Genomic DNA, 13,941 nt, shown 5'->3' on the forward strand with positions numbered 1-13,941 from the left:
ACCTACCCAGGACAGAGAGGTGGATGAAATATTCTATAGGCATTTAGGAGAAATCTCACGATCGCTTGCCCTTGTTCTTGTGGGAGACTTTAACTTCCCAGACATCTGCTGGAAATACAACATAGCAGAGCAGAACCAGTCCCAGAGATTCCTGGAATGTGTGACAGAAAACTTCCTGATGCAACTGGTGAGAGAACCGACCAGAGAAGGTGCCCTACTGGATCTCCTCTTCGTGAACAGAGAAGGACGATGTGGTGGTTGGAGGCCGACTAGGGCACAGCGATCATGAAATAATAGAGTTCTCTATTCTTAGAGAGGCCAGAAGAGAGCTAAGCAGAACTCACATCCTGGACTTCAAAAGGGCTGACTTTGTCTTGTCTGGGCATCTGCCTGACAGGATCCCTTGGAGACGGTCCTGAAGGGTATAGGGGTGCAGGAAGGCTGGGCGCTCTTTAAGAAGGAAGTGTTAATGGCTCAGGAGCAGGCAGTCCTCAGGTGCTGTAAGAGAAGCCGGCACCAGAGAGGGCCACCCTGGCTGAACAGGGAGCTTTGGCTGCAACTCAGAGAGAAAAGGAGAGTTTACAGCCTTTGGAAGAAGGGGCTAGCCACTCACAGTGATTACAAAGAGGCTGTGAGGCTATGCAGGGTGGAAAGCAGGAGGTCTAAAGCTCAGCTGGAAATTACTCTGGCTTCAGCAATCAAGGACAACCAGAAATGTTTCTATAAGTATGTGAGTAGCAAAAGAAAGACCAGGGAGAGCCTCCAACCTGTGCTAGATGCAGGAGGAAACACGGTAACAAGTGATGAGGAGAAGGCTGAGGTGCTTAATGCCTTCTTTGCCTCAGTCTTTAATAACAAGACTAGTTGTATTGAGGGAATCCGGCCTCCTCAGCCAGAAGAAAGAGACTGGGAGAATGACCCCCCCGCAATCCAGGAGGAGATAGTCAGTGACCTACTGCATCACATAGACACACACGCGTCTATGGGACCAGACAGGATACACCCGAGGGTGCTGAAGGAGCTGGCTGGGGTGCTCGCCAAGCCGCTTTCCACCATTTACCAGCAGTCCTGGCTGACCGGGGAGGTCCCGACAGATTGGAAATTGGCCAATGTGACATCTATCTATAAGAAGGGTCAGAAGGATGATCCAGGAAATTACAGGCCTGTCAGCTTGACGTCGGTGCCCTGGAAGCTAATGGAGCAGCTCATCCTGAGTACCATCACACAACAGATGTGGGACAACCAGATGATCAGGCCCAGTCAGCATGGGTTTATGAAAGGCAGGTCCTGCTTGACAAACCTGATCTCCTTCTACAACAGGGCGACCTGCTTATTGGATGAAGGAAAGGCTGTGGATGTAGTTTACCTCGACTTCAGTGTGATGGTTTAGCCCCTGCCGGGGTCTGAGACCACGCGGCCGCTGCCCCTCCCCCACAAAGGGAGTGAAATACAAAGCCCCAAGACTGAAATAAGGAGAGGTTTAATACAACAATGCAATAGCAACACAACCAACAACAACAATAACAATAACAGTAATAGTGATAGCAATGAACAGAGCAAAATAGCTACCGAATACAGCAGTGGGAAGCACGATGTACAAAACCACGAGTGCACCGCGCTCTGCGCCAGGAAAATGCGACCTGCCAGGATGTGACGTCCGCATGGTATCTGAATAACCCGGCTAGAGCTCCCCCCCACTGCTGGGGAAACTTAACCCTATCCTGGTTAAACCAGGACACTTCAGTAAGGCCTTTGACACCGTTTCCCACAGCATTCTCCTGGCAAAACTGGCTGCTCGAGGCTTGAATGGGCACACACTTTGCTGGGTAAAAAACTGGCTGGATGGCTGGGCCCAAAGAGTTGTGGTGAATGGAGTTAAATCCAGTTGGTATCCGGTCACGAGTGGTGTCCCCCAGGGCTCAGTGTTGGGGTCACTCCTGTTTAACATCTTTATTGATGATCTAGACAAGGGGATCAAGTGCACCCTCAGTAAGTTTGCAGACGACACCAAGTTGGGTGGGAGTGTTGATCTGCTCGAGGGTAGGGAGGCTCTGCAGAGAGACCTGGACAGGCTGGAGCAATGGGCTAAGGCCAACTGGAGGAGTTTCAATAAGATCAAATGCCGGGTGCTGCACTTGGGCCACAACAACCCCCAGCAGCGCTACAGGCTTGGGGAGGAGTGGCTGGAGAGCTGCCAGTCAGAGAGGGACCTGGGGGTGTTGATTGACAGCCGGCTGAACATGAGCCAGCAGTGTGCCCAGGTGGCCAAGAAGGCCAATGACATCCTGGTTTGTATCAGCACTAGCGTGGCCAGCAGGGACAGGGAAGGGATCTTACCCCTGGACTTGGCACTGGTGAGGCCGCACCTCGATTACTGTGTTCAGTTTTGGGCCCCTCACTCCAAAAAGGACATTGAATTACTCGAGTGTGTCCAGAGAAGGGCAACGAAGCTGGTGCAGGGTCTGGAGCACATGTCATACGAGGAGCGGCTGAGGGAACTGGGGTTGTTTACTGTGGAGAAAAGGAGGCTGAGGGGAGACCTCATCACCCTCTGCAGCTACCTGAAAGGAGGTTGCAGAGTGGTGGGGATGAGTCTCTTTAACCAAGTAATAAGCGATAGAACAAGAGGTATTGGCCTCAAGTTGCACCAGGGAAGGTTTAGACTAGATATTAGGAAGCATTTATTTACAGAACGGGTTGTTAGGTGTTGGACTGGGCTGCCCAGGGAGGTGGTGGTGTTTAAGAGTAGGGTCAACATAGCGCTGAGGGATACGATGTAGTTGGGAACTGTCAATGTTAGGTTAATGGTTGGACTGGATGATCTTCAAGGTCTTTTCCAACCTACATGATTCTGTGGTTCTGTGATTCTGGAGCAAGTGAGATGCCCTCTACTCTTTAAAGAAATTACATGGACCTTCAGTACCAATGTTTGCAGAACACGTAACTAAGTGTGGGCTGCAGCTCTGAAGGGATACTGATCACACCACTGGAACAGAAATGGGACGTGTTTCAGACATCTCGACCATGCTTTTCAATGGAATTGGCTGGCACAATAAACTTTTATCTTGATGTTCTTGATTAATACCTTGCCTACCTGCATCCTCTGTGGTCCTAACCCAAGTGTTTGAAAGTATATTCCTGTTGAGCACCTGAAATCCAGCACTTTACCTGGCAAATATTCTTGAAACTTGTCAGGACTCTGGAGCACTAGGACAAAATTTGATATATCAAAAAGCAAAAGTGATCTAAAAAATGGTTTTTGAAAGGTAAATACTGATGGTTTATTCCTCACATTAATGGGTAGAATAGAATGCTTAATGAATAGACATTTAAAATCTTCACCTTTGAAAGAAAAAAAAATAATAATTTTGATCCAGGAATTGGGAAAGGAAATAAACTGTATTTGTAAAATAAATAGCAATACCAGTAAGGCAGATAAAATTGATAGAAAAGTACATACCTATCCAAGTTATCCCTGAAATAAATATTTGTTTTCTTATGAAAGAGCACAATATTGTTTTTGTGATAAGATTTATTCCAAAGGATTGCATGAATGGAAGCGCATGGATTGAAATGGATCTTTACATGACCCAGGTGTTAAACAAGACAAAGGTCAATCAAAAGAAGTGTTATTTCATCTGTCAAAGTGCATTCTTAGGACTGGAAACACGTGCACATACACAGACACCCCAGATAACTCACTCAGCCCACAGGCCAACCTGCTTATTTTGATCACTGACCAAGCCCTGTATAGATGTGTAGCTCATATTAAGTGCATCAACAGATATAGACAGAAATGCAACTAAAATTTGGGTGCAAACATCTGTTTATCATCTGAGCATCTCTTCTCCCCTTGTGCAAACATACCTTTAAAAATTCTGGATATTTTTATGAATTACACTATGGAGGATCAGTCATGGAAGAACAGGCTTTTGCTTGTGTGTGTGTACATATTTAACTTTGTCACACTGGTTGGTTGAACACCACTGAAATCCACTGGGGTAGGGTATCCCCTATGGGACACTGCTATCGTGAATGGTAGCAACGCGATCGCAGCCAGCTATCATGCAGCTGCGCCCTCAAAAATGTCACTTCTATGAAGTCAGGCAGTGCCTCTGCAGAGAGGAGTGTCTTGAGAAGCATTTAAGGCCAGGGGCATTTCTTACCATGTGGAAAATGCCTGTTTGATACTCCACAGCAGAACACAGCTGAGTATCTATAATAACAGTTTCTACAAGCCAGATATAAGGAGACAAAGATGGTATGAGACTAGAGTTACATATTTAGTTATCCACAGATTTTCTTTTACTTAGAATTTCAGCATCAGGAGATAATAATGAACAGGTTTATCACAGAATATTAAATATCACATGCAAATATAATCAGAATGCAACATGAGAGCATTGAGATATAGTCTGTATGACAGTGATTGAATATTCACATTTTATAGTGTTCCAAAAATCTCACATCCCTCTAAATAGTACTCTGTAATGTCCATGACTGTTTCAGTGCATGCTCCATGTTGTTAATCATGTGGGATTTTGAAACACAAGCTAAGAAAGAGCTTTGGCAAAACTAAGGTTGAAGGATTCTGTAGATTTTATTTCTAGGGCAACTATTCATGCTAACACACAGTCTTAACCAAGTTATAAAAATGTAATATAACAAGGAAATGATAGTTTAATATGGAATCATACATTAATTCCACTTGGAATGGACTGCAGGAGATCATCTATGTGTACACAGAATTATAGAGTCAATTAAAAATCCATTTATACCATTAAAACAACCCTTCTTACATGCTATTCTGGCACTTCTGGTAGTTGCTGTGATACTTATAATATGTGATCCAACCAGACAAGGAATAGAACAGGAAACAAACAAGATAAATTAATTTTTCTTAAGTCACCTAAAAGGAGGCAAGACAGCCTTCTGATTCTAATATCTAGATTTTAATTTACAGTGACACTCAAAGAGATGCATCCAAATTTGCATGACCTGTAGCTATGGTAGTTGGGAAAGCTAGTCTATGTTCAACTTTGTGCAGGGAATTCACGGTCCTTGTTCAGTCATTGACTCCTAAAGCTGGAATGCCACAAGGACATGATCTTTTTGTTACTTGGTTATTTACTCAGACCACCCTTTAAAAATGTCCTCCTCACTAGGCTCAGACACAAGAACGTGCTGTTTTATCATGAGAATCAGCAGAAAAATGTACTTCCAGTTAGTTCTTTCTTCAGTTCCTCAGCTTAATCTCTGACAAGATCGAATACTATGACAAAGGAACATAAATGAAACACCTTTATTTACAACATACAGCTGACAGACCATATCTAAAAATGTTGAGTACAGCACTACAGCTATCGTACATCAGCTGAAACCTCCCCAAAGCAGCTGATAAAAAATAAAAATAAATAAAAATCAACCTCCCTATGAGCTCTGTGTATACAATTTAATCAGCTGCATTAGGTGCATTAGGTTCAATGCAAATGGAAAAATTACCCAGCATGCGTTGACTTGTATTTTTAATGCTGCATTGTATGTGCTTTATGTTCACTGCACAAATCTGGTACCATGCTGTGATCACATTTCTAGTCTCCAGTGTTCATCACGTTTTGACTCTTTCCAAGGCTTTAAGTCTTGCTCAGATCATTTATTTTTTAGCTATTCTTTCATGTGTGTGCTTGTATACATCATTAAGCAAACACTTCTTTTTTGTCTCAAAGTGCATGCAAATTATAGAGGTGACTTGCTAATCAGCTTAGAGGTAGGACAGGGACATTAGTGTAAATTGCAGGTGAGTTCCTGCTGTGTTACCCTAATGTGAGTTAAAATCATCTTGAAAAATGCATTCTGTTTTTTCACTGAGTGCAGTGTCACAGAGGTCAGTGTCTCTACAGAGAGTTTAAATGATTGAAGAACATAACACTGTGATTTTTCCTACTGATAACTGCTAACGAAAAATTTCTGTTTTCTTATGGAAAGCCATATAATTTCATTTTTGTTATGAGTCTTAGGCAATGAGTTATTGGATCCTTCTTGAAGAGTTAAATTCTGACCTCAGTTACAATGGCAAAGCTTTTGCTGACACTGATGATGTCTGTCTGTGCAAATTAAATTTTGCTCTTGGCATACTCAGAAAAACAACATTTAGTTCACAATAAGTGGAAAAGATATGTAATGTGCAGGCTGTATTCCATTTTAGGGGCTAAGGTTAATGATACTGCTATGTAAAAGAGCTTTACCCTTGAGTTTAGGTGACAGAGATATTTTTTCTAATGATGATTAATGCATTCCAAACAGGATGGGAGTTTGCATCATGGACTTAATTTTCTGAAAGAAAAAAACAAACTAATAAGCTAAAGTTGTTTAAAATAGGTACGGAAGAAAGTCTTTGAGTGCAGCATCACCAGTTTACCAAAAAATTATCTGTGAACTGCATTCAGTTTGTTCTGTGAGATATAAATGAAGCTGATGACCCGGGTTGTAGCTAACACTGTCATAAGGGATCATCTTTCCAAAACATACTGTAACTATCAGCTGCAGGGGGGACTGACTCACTAGAGTTTTTCAGGTCTAGCTCTCACTGAGCTATCCCAAAGCAACAGTTGACTTTACCTTTTCTTTCTGCACTCAGTTTCTAAAGTGAAAGTTGTGTCTACTCCTCCAGCTGCAAATGCCCTGGGTCAGAGAAAGAGGCCTCTGTTACCAGTGGAGTTGGGGCTGTGTTACCATGAGCACTGTTACTGTCACTTCAGTATGACTTCTCACTCTGCTTGCCTTGCTACAATGGATAACACATAATACTATCCAGGAGGGGCATTGAGGCAAATATCCCTTTTCATCTTAGACCTAAAGAGGTTTTGGACTATAGAAAAAAAAACCTTCTTTGTCATCATCATCATTGTCACTGTCATCATGACCTAATAATACACACCTAAATTTTCCGCTGTGGCAACTGTTCTTATCTCACAAAGCTAAGACCTGTTGCAGCAATCCTCCGGGGATCTGTAGATGGATGAGTCACCTAGGTTTTGACTACGTGTAACTATGATCCACTGTGAAGAAGTCAAACTTTGGTTAAGAGATTCCTGAGCTGACATATATGTTTCAGTTAGTTACAGTTACACAAAAATAATTGGATATCAACTTCCTGCTCATTCAAAGGTATCTTTTCTCTCTACTCTTTTCTCATGTAGAAATAGTAATTAAAAAACAAAACAAAACAAACTCCACAGAACAATCCTAATTTAAATTTTAAATTTAAGAAAATTTATAAAGTGCTATGCTTTTACATTTAGTCAATCATTAAAAATAGAAATTAATGTTATGATTTTGACCTTTTAGTTTCAAAAACGCTTCTCACAATTCTACTGAGGTTGCCACATTGACACACTATCACTTCCACAGATTGTCTCACCAAGACAATATACCAAGTGTACAATGTCATATCAGTGAAACACTTCTTTCTCTCAGCACATATCCTAGTGTTATAGGAAAATATATCCTTTGCCAGGATCTAATGTGAACAAAAATAATCAAAAAAAAGGAGAGGAAATAAATAGCTTTAAGTCAGAGGACTAAATTTAAGTTTACTCAGTGTCAAAAGGGGTGAGCTATCTCAGTGAGTGTGCTTGTCTATCCTCTGGTCTAACCACCTCTACTGAATTAAATAAAACTTCAGCCCTGCATCCTCTTGGAAAGAGGGATAGGGACAGGAGCGGGGGAGGAGACTTGAGACTTAAAAAAAAATAGTTTATTTAACCATTTAATATATAATCCTGTTTGATTCTTTACTAGTCGCCAGGCAGTCTTCATTACCAGTCAGTCTTTATCAGTCATCAGGCATTTAGAATTGAATGTGGTTGGTCATCTGTAATTTTTTTTTTCTGACAGTGTGATATACTTTATGTAGTGTTTTCAGATTGGTCTGTTCACATACTGCATCCATATCGCAAATGTAAGTGGTTGAACTAGTAGATATCCAACAGTGTCCTGCAGGAACTGGCACTTAGCCATGCTTCAAATAATACAGGAGGTAAATATGAAATTATAGTGTAGAGGTAGATGTTGAACCATGGGGGACCAAGAATTGATCCTCATTGCTTTGAAAGGACAACAAAGAGAACAACAACAACAACAACAAATAATCATATGCAGGATGCAGGAATTTGGGCCTTGCCTAGAGCAAGAGGAGATCTCTCTGGAGAACTGGTAGCTTTGCAAAAAGCTGGGGTTCCCTGGTGCTCAATGAGTTTGGACATAGTCCCCAAAGATGACTTTGTGATGAGATGTGTGGCACAAACACAGAAAATACTGAGTCAAAATAGCAAAATAATTATGCCTGTAGCCTGGATGCTAATGTGGCCATTTCTAAAAGGTGTCTATTCCAAGACTGAAAATAGAAAGAAGGGATGGCTAAAAATGCAGGAGTAGTTAAAAGCTGCAAGAGTAGTTAAAAGATTAGAAAAAGTCTTCAAGATTATGACATATTAAAACTGAATACTTGGGGAGTTGATCACAAGCCATAACCAAATAAGGAAGTGAAAATTATCAGAGGACTCTTCAGTGTCCTTCTAACAGACAGAGATATAAACTGAAGCTTCACATCCTTGGAGTAAATGTGAAGTATGTAAAGTAAGCATATAAAGATAATTCAGTACTTGAACAATGTACCAGTCATTGGAGTGGGTCCTCTCAGAGCACCAACTCTATACCATGTAGCTGAATACTTTTACTAAATTAAACCTAATTTGGCTAGCTGGTCTTCTGCAGACTAATGCTATGTTGTGACATAGGAATTACTTCATAACACCTTACAATGTCTGTTATTCATAAAGTCAGTTTGGGGCACAGGAGGGGACTTTGTCCCCTCTGGGGCAGAATCCATAACAATAGGTTACTTGATGGACTGAACAGTGGCAAACACAGTATCTCCAGTCTAGAATAAAGATGTCTGTGTGCACAACTATGTGTTGTAGTTGGATAAAAATATTAGAAAGTTCATTATTAACTGTTGGGCAACTCACACAAAGAGTTTTAGAGATACTTTTAACAGCCTTGATTTTCAATGAAAATGTCTTACTCGGGTGATCCCGTAATTGTGAGCTCCTGGAAAAACATGGAGGGTTTCATTTATCTTCATTGCACCCTGGGGTGGTGATGCTGTAGCCATTTGCCACCTGCTGCAACTATTTTGCATCTGTGGCATTTACTGAGATTTGTCTTAAAGGTGGAAAGTTTTGCTTTGTGATCTCATGCATTTGTTAGTGAGTTATTATACACCTGTTTTTCATATTGTATCTGTTAGTAGATTTCAAGTGACAATTTTGTGAAATATTTGTAAAATAACCCCAAAACATGAAGCATAAAAAGTCTCCTGTGAACAAATACAGAACCTGCCTTTGTAGAGACACTTGATCATATGTGACACCACTTCAAGGAAGGCAAATTATAACACCCTTGTGTTATAATAAGACAAATTAATCACTTGTATGAAAAAAAACTGTAATCCACAGCTAAATTATTTTTGCACAACAAATTTCTTTTAATAATGCTCTCCTGTGAATAATCTTATAAATATCATCATGTAAGGAAATACAAACACAGTTTAGACAGTGTAAATACACTAGCAGTAAAATAAACAAAACCCGGATCATAAGGATTGATCCTTGTTCTTCAATATTTTATTTCTTTCCTTATTACAATTCATTTTTTGTCTCATTTGATTTTCCTCACAGTATCAACAAAAGCCTGGGAGCTTTTATGTGGCACGTCCATTCCATTTGCAGATTCAGTCTGTGCAGAGAAGCTCATGTTGTCACTGATTTCATTGATCCTGAAGCCCTTGTGGTTTTTGTTTCTAAGAGTAAACTACTAGTACTTGGGGAGAAATATATAAAACTTGATACTTTTTCTCTCTGAGCGGCAAAACACCTTGGACAAAGCATAGCTCTGTTCCCTATTAAAGATCAATATTGAAGTCAATATTAGAGAGAAGATAGTAGACAATTGAAGACCTAATTCTGCTCAAGCTGGCAAGTGACTAGTCCTGTGAAGCTCGTGGGAAAAGAAAAGTTTTATTTATTTGGTGTCTCCTGCTTTGATCTATCACACTCATAGATTACTGGTCTAACTGTTTTAAAGCCAACAATAAAGCAGTGAATTGAAGCAACTGCTGAATACACTGATGATATAAAGTAGATTTTACCTGAACTTCTTTTATACTGCTACTCTGAAAGAGTCTTCTGATTAAATTGTTAAGCTGTTTGACAACAGCAACTCAGCTCCCCTAATTATTTCATAATATATTACTTTGCCATGAAACTAAAAGTCTGTATATGAGGAAGTGTTAACACAGGTAAGGGAGGAAAGGAATAAGAAAGAAAATAGTAAGAATCAAAAAGGAAAAGTGCAAAAGCACTTAGGAACTATTTTCTACACATAAAGACTATATTTTCACTGTTATTTTGCCCACCTAATAGATACTGGGTCCATTAAAACTAACCAGTATCTAGAAGCAAAGATTTTCTATTACTTTGTCAATAAAGGATATAATGCTCAACTTCAAAGGCATGTGAGACACTGGAACCTTGCAGTACACAAAATACTCTTGGATATACAGCAAAGTGTTTGGAGGGAGGGGAGGGGAAGACAGCATAGAAGAAGGAGAGGAGGGGAAGGAAAGGGAATTTAATAAGAACTATAATTCTGTCCAGCAACAATCCTGTTGCTTCAACATTGACAGAGACATGACTCAGAGATAAACACGTGGTAGGTGTCATTCTTCTTCAGGACTGGGAAAAAAACTGTACAAGTTAGAGGAGTGCCTAAAGACTGATTACTGAAAATTGTTGCTTGCTGTTTGTGATGGTCTGGTGAAACCATGGTTAATGTCTCAAACATCTGATAAAAAACTTTGGTAGAGGAAATGTTTTCTGTGGAAATGCTGGGGCTGCACAGGCAATGGCAGGAAGATGCAGTGAGAGGAGGGCTCCTGTGGAGATGGATCAGACTTTTCGGGGGCTGGACATCCCTATTTGAGCAACTCTGTAAAGAGACAATAGAGAAGCTGTTTTCATGACACATGTGCCAAAAAGACCCCAATGACCCCCAAGCCTATTGACCCATTTGCAGATGAATCTGAAGGTACAAAGTACACAAGCACCAAAGCAAGGAGAATTCTAGAAGCATAGTCTGCACATGATGCCTAATTAGCCTAATGAGTCCAAGTGTCCACCCAGAGGAGGGGCAAGAAATTATAAGAGGGCACAAGCCAAAGCCCTGGGTGGCTACACCCCTCTGGAACTGGACTCCTAGCTGGTTGGACCAATGATGGAATCAGAATTAGTGAAATAATAATTTTTTTTTTGTCTATCTATCTTTCTTTTTCTCTCTTTGTCTCCTTTTCTCTCCCATTGTCATTCATGTCTTGTCATGGCATGTTTAAGGCTTTTTGGGGAGTGTTATGGGATCTGCCACTAGTCGGTGTATGTTGTAAGGTTTGTCAGTGTATGTTATGAATTTTACTGCTTGTTGCAGAGCTTACTGACAAAGCTTCATGCCAATATCTGTTGTGAGCAAATAAAAATTGACTTTTGTGAATTCAAAAATCCCTGGTGTCATTTTAACTTAATCCTGACCTGGGAATCGGTGAATTTGTTGTCATCCTGACAACGTGGGACGTGACACTGTTGTACACAAAACGCTATTTACAGATATATTTTCTGTGAAATTTATTTTCTCTAAATTAGTATTCCTTTTGTAAATGGAACATTTCATTTAATGATTAGAAGGGGCTTTTAATTAACATAATAATAACCAATGCCTGAGCTGTAAATCCATTAAGTACAGTGTTTTTTCATTCTAGGATAAAGTCACTTCTTTTGAGGAAACAACTCCACATTACTTCTCAGACTCGCTGGAAAGGATGAAACAATGCTAACAGAAGTGAGGATCTTCCACGTTAGTACGCACAAAGCCTAACCAGTCATTAGTGCATGCTACCACCTTGCCTCAGTCCATCTCTGTGAGCTGTCTCTCATGCTTGGCAACAATCAGCAACAGTCAGCAATTTGAAGCAAAATATTCTCAACATCAATTCAACACAGTACAGAGCCCTGTATTCAAATACTATATAATCCTGCACACACTTGTAATAATGGACTAATTGTACAGTTTTAGGCTGTATTGCCTAATTTTGACTTAAGTTAGAAGATTTTAGCTATACATGGTTTGTTCATGTGAAGAAAAGGAAAAAGCAAACCAGCAATGTCTAAAGAATTTGCAGCTCCAGGATATTATTTTCCACTGGGAGATGTCTAAACTCTTACATAATCCTCGGTTATAGGAGCCCCCAAACACATGACATGGAAAATGTAGAACTTAGTAATATTTTTAATTATCTGTCTTAGGCAAATATTCTGCATGCTAATTTCTTCAGAAAACCAATGGGTGTGCCATCATATTTTTGCTTAAAAAGAAAGATCGTTTAAAGAATGCAAGACAAAAAGAAGGTATGAAAATATACTTAGCATATTTTAAAATATACATAGAACACTGCCAGCTTTGAAACAAATTCATATCCAACATGTCAGTCATGTGCAATATATTATTTAAAATGATATTTAAAAATAATTGCTTGCATGTCTTTATTTCCATTTCTCCCTCTGAATTGTTAGTCTTTTTAAGTGTAGCCCCACTTCCTAGCAATTTTCTCTTTCAGTTTATTTTCATGTATCAAATGAAGAATTCCAAAACCATTTTCTTCAACCAGGACATGTATTTCTTTAAATGTTTTTGTTAGTTGCCTCCACTACATTATTTAAAAAGAGGAAATATTTCTTCTCAGTCTTAAAAATTATTTCCCTGAACCTTCATTTTAGACCATGTGTGTCCCTTTTGTTTGCTTATTAGTTTAAACTAATTAGTTGTGCAGAAGAATGCATGCACATCCGCTCCACCAAGAACCCACAATAATTCTGCACTCGGTGCAAGATTTTGGTATGCCTCTGAATGAAGCAAGGGCAAAAATCCAAAGATGAACATTGAAATTGGTTTTCTATTGCAAGAAAGGTGTGAGAAAGGCATGCTCTCTTATTGTTGCATCCATTTGTTGGGTTACATATGGCTTGCAACTTTTGAGGATGTAAGAGTACCCTGATACACATTTAATTTGTGCTTGTTTGGATCTGTCTGCACTGCCGTTGTCTGATAGCACAAAAGACTGAGTAACCATGTAAGAGACGAAGCTGTCAATGCTCTGAGAGGATGCACACTAACACTGTAACAACTGCCCCCCACAGTGTGAGAATAGAAGACCAACAGCTGAAAGACAGAAAGTGTTGTCCTTACAGATTCCGTCTCACTGGCAGACCACTCATTTTCTGCCAGAGGTCCCTTCCAAGCTACTCTTCCATTCCTATTATCACTCCTTTATCTGAGATTTTATTCAGATTTCAAGCATTCTTAGTATATCTTGCTCTTAATAGATTTATTCTTCTCTATCTTGTGTATTTTATTTTTTTTTCTCCTTTTTGAATGTCTTTCAATGTACAAAATCTTGCTCCCTTTGTGGTAATTCTAGGTCACAGCAGAAACGATTGTGTTGTAATGTAACTTTTATTATTGAGTTACAGAACAAATAAGAAATAAAATTATAGACATAATTGCTGTCAAGGAAATACATTGTGGAAATTTTTTTTATTTTATTAAAAAAAAAGTGGTCAGAAAAAAATTCCAAAGCACTGCTAACCTCCATTAAAAACTTGTATGTTATGAAAAAACAGGAATGTGACTGGTGTGGCTTTCAGACTTTGTGCTCTAATAGTAACTCTTTTGCTTACATTATGAGAATATAAAGAGTTTGACTATAAAAGCAAATTCCATAGTTCAATGTGCAGTGGTTGGTTTATATCATCTCAAGACTTTTACCCACCCGGG

This window comes from Strix uralensis, chromosome Z (assembly GCF_047716275.1).
Source record: "Strix uralensis isolate ZFMK-TIS-50842 chromosome Z, bStrUra1, whole genome shotgun sequence".
In the NCBI taxonomy this organism is placed as follows: Eukaryota; Metazoa; Chordata; class Aves; order Strigiformes; family Strigidae; genus Strix; species Strix uralensis.